The sequence below is a fragment of the Pteropus alecto genome, unplaced genomic scaffold (genome assembly GCF_000325575.1).
Source record: "Pteropus alecto unplaced genomic scaffold, ASM32557v1 scaffold213, whole genome shotgun sequence".
NCBI classification, from domain to species: Eukaryota; Metazoa; Chordata; class Mammalia; order Chiroptera; family Pteropodidae; genus Pteropus; species Pteropus alecto.
Genome location: NW_006434829.1, coordinates 2,279,418 through 2,283,323, shown reverse-complemented (window position 1 = coordinate 2,283,323; position 3,906 = coordinate 2,279,418).

The window sequence follows — 3,906 nt, the reverse complement described above, 5'->3', positions numbered from 1 at the left end:
CCGCTCTTAGCTACGTTTACATAAGCATTGTGTGAGCATCATCGTTTTTTTATATCCAATCTGAAATCTAAAAATAGTATCGATATGCACAGCAAGGAAATTGCCCAGGGGACAGCTGCGGATGAGGCTGGCCATATGCCTGAGTAAAAGGAAAAGGGAATAAATGGAACGATGTTTCCATCCAACAATATGTAGACGTCCGTCTACACAACGACCAGTAAAACGTTCGCAGTTGTTTCTCTGGCAGAGACAAGATGTGCACGGAGGGAGAAAAACAGTTGGCACACGCACGCATGCACGCACACACATGCACATACGCATGCATACATGCACGCAAACACACGCAGACACGCATGCACACACACGCACACACACGCACGCACACACACACACACGCGCGCACGCATGCACTCACACACACACATGCACACATGCACGCAAACACACGCAGACACGCATGCACACACGCACACACACGCACTCACGCACACACACACATGCACACACATGCACATACGCATGCACACATGCACGCACACACACGCACACATGCACGCAAGCACACGCAGACACGCACACGCACACACGCACACACACGCACGCACACGCACGCACACACGCACACACGGGAAAGTGGCAAAATGGCTCTTCCACGACGCAACGGTCTGCCCTTGACAATGGCCCTCCCTCTTGGCTTTGTTTTCTTACCAACATGGGGCCGTCTTATTTTATTTGACTTGGTTTCTAGAACCTTCCATGCTGGCCGTGCTCACAGCCAGCTCAGTGACCTCGAGGGGAAAATTTGCCTTCTGAGGACCAGATCCGAGAAACGGAGTTTTGGGAGCTGGGTTGGCGGGTCCTGCAACAGCCGCCTGTGGCAGCTCCTGGACCCCACGTGGCGGGGACCCCGTATTCGGCGGGGACCCCGTATTCAGCGGAGCACAGCTGTCTCCTTATCATCCGTGGGGGTTCAAGCTGCGCCCTCCGCGTGCCTCCGCGGCGTCCCGTTGGACGCGTGAGCACGGCCACTGAGGGACAAACACAAAACCAGACTCGGTTCACCTTGAACTTTTCTGAGAGGAGGAAATTTATCTTTCTGAAACCACTTCCTGTCCTCTGCTCCACTTGTCCTGACGGGTCCCCATGAGAAAGGATGGAGCCCCTTATTTATATACAGGTATCACCAGAGATTGCGCAGGGCCGTTTAGAAGTGACAGCTATCACAGGCCTTGGTCGGGCCAAGTCCCAGGGCAGGCACGTCACATGATCTCCCAGACCCCAGACTCAAATTATGGCTCGTCTCGAAGCCCTGGACTCTTTGCGGTATCCGCCTTATTCGTTATTTTCACGATGATGAAGGAAATAACGTGTTTATCACAAAATCTCTAAAAAACGCACACATGTATAAGGAAAAAAGTAAAATGGCCAGAAATAACCACCAACAACCAGAACAAAAAAGTAATTTTAAAAGAGCAGCTGTTGCTTGTAGCCAGGGCCCTTTGGTCAGCCGGGGGGATAGTCCGTGTCCCCACGGCCTTGGGCGGAGAGGTGGCCCCACGCCGCAGAGAGAGGACGTGCTGATTCAGACAGACTCGCTCAGATGAGGCTGCTGCTTCTCAGTTACCCCGACGTCCCCGCCCCCCTGTGTGGAGACCTGACATTTGGTCCAGGTGTCAGAGTTTCCTTTCTGAAACAGGAAGGGCTGAAGTCCATTTCAGGACGAGTCCTACCTGGCCACCAGGAGTCTCCCTGTGGACGGGGAGACTTCCCAGAGTTTGGGGGGCTGGGGGACTCGCGTGTGGGTGGGGGGGCAAGGACGTGACCTGCCCTTGACCCCGGGACGAGAGTGCTTGGCCTAGGGTGGGAAGCAGACCCAGAGCGGGGAACTGTCAGCTGAGCTGGACGGGGTGCCGCCCCCCTCAAGAGGGTTCATGAAGAGAGACGGGTCAGAGTCACCGAGGGCCGAGTCCCTCCTCCAAACCCCCCCAGTGGGCGTGCGTGTGTGCGTGCGTGTGCGTGCGTGCGTGTGCACGTGCGTGTGTGTGTGTGGGTGTTTATGTATGTATGCATGTGTGTTTATGTGTGTAGTTGTGTACACATGTGTGTTTATGTGTGCAGTTGTGTTTGGCATGAATGATGTGTATGTGTATGTGTTTATGTGTGTATGTGTGCATTTGGGTGTTTATGCGTATATGTGCATGCGTTTGTGTACAGGTGTTTAGGTGTATACGTGTGTGTGCGATGTGTGGTGTGTGTGTGCACATGTGTATGTGTTTGTGTGGGTGTTCATGTGTCTGCGTGTCCACGTGTATGTTCACGTGGGTGTTTATGTGTCTGTGTATATGTGCGTGTATCTGTGTGTGTCCACATGTGTGTGTGTTTGGGTTGGTGGCACAGGCTTTTTAGGTCCAAGAGCCCCAGGGTGCTGATGTCATAGAAAAGGCAGAGCTCTACAAACTTAAGGACGGGCGACCCGGTTCCGGCTGGACCTCTGACGTCCTCCATAGCTGTTTGGGCTGCAAGGCTGGTGGCGCCTTTGCCACGAGCCCTGCAGACTCTCGGTTGGCTGTGCACCCACCTTGCGAAACGGCCAGCACCACCTTTGCCATTTCGGGAAATGCCACATTCTGCTTTCAGGATGAAAAGAGAACTCTCCTTGGAGAATCAAGGTTTGAATAGCTTGCTCTGTCTAAATAATCCCGCCAAATGGAGCCCGCTCTGCCTCTGAGCCCCGAGGGGCCCTGGATGCAGTTGGTGTTTGTGGAAGTAAGTGTTTGAAGCAGCTGGCAGAATATGCATCGAAACGCTCGCCGTGTTTCCAAGTCCATTCTCCCCATCAGCGTTATTAGAGAGCTACCAAAATCCTTGCGCACAAATAGCTCCGCTCGGTCATTTTTCTGCTGGGAAGGAGGGCCGCTCGGCCACCGGCCACGAGGGTCCTCCCCAGAGCACACATGTCGCTTGACGGATAATTGCATTCAGAACCGGAAGAAGATACAGAGAAAGTTTGAAATGAGATTCGTAAAAGAACAAACACTTTTTATTTAGAGGTTTATGTGCGAAGTGCACACACTGCATTTAAGATTTTTCTTCTTTTTCTTGGTGTTGCATTTCTTAGCGCCTGAAGATTTCTTCCCGAATGTATGCAATTTATATGCATTGTGATGTGGGGGCATTGTTTGTTTCTAAAAACCTTAAAATATACAGGAAAGTGCAGAGAAGAGTCTACTGCGAACGTGTCCCTAGCTGGAGACCAGCGAGATGCCATTGCTTTCTGGATGCGAATGACAAGCTAATGGTTTTAAAATCCAGTAGAAAAATTCCCTTCTCGCTCCTGGAGGCTCGAACGTCATTGAGAGAGAATATCGGCCAACGCTTGTGTCTTAGGGGAAGCATGAAAATGACTCGGGCTCTAACTGCTGATCTAGGTCATTCGTTGGGATAAAAAGTGCTTATTTCATTTTAGGTTGAGCGATTCTCTCTTTAGAGGTGGCAGAGGCTGAGCATAGACACCCGCTTCTTGGTCACTGGGATAGGTCGCACTCGACGATGAGACGCCTGTTGTTTTGAAATCTGTGTGAGGCTGACTTTTCCACCCATTGAAAAACGTTTTAATTGTTTACGATGGCTTCGGTTACTCTTGGCCTGTCTCTGTTCCCTGTATTTCTTTGGCCTAAAACCATGGGACAAAGATTGACAATATCAATCGCAACTTTGATATTGTGTTATAAGTTTAAAATTAAACCGTAACTTTTACAATAAACTCTGACCCAGTGAACGAGGTAACAAAAAATTCCAGGTGTAGACACCGCCGATAAAATGTGCTTAATTCACACTTGCACGTGGGGACCATGGCGTTGGACCTGCCTCCTCACCACCGCACGCAGCCACTGCACCGTGCGGGAC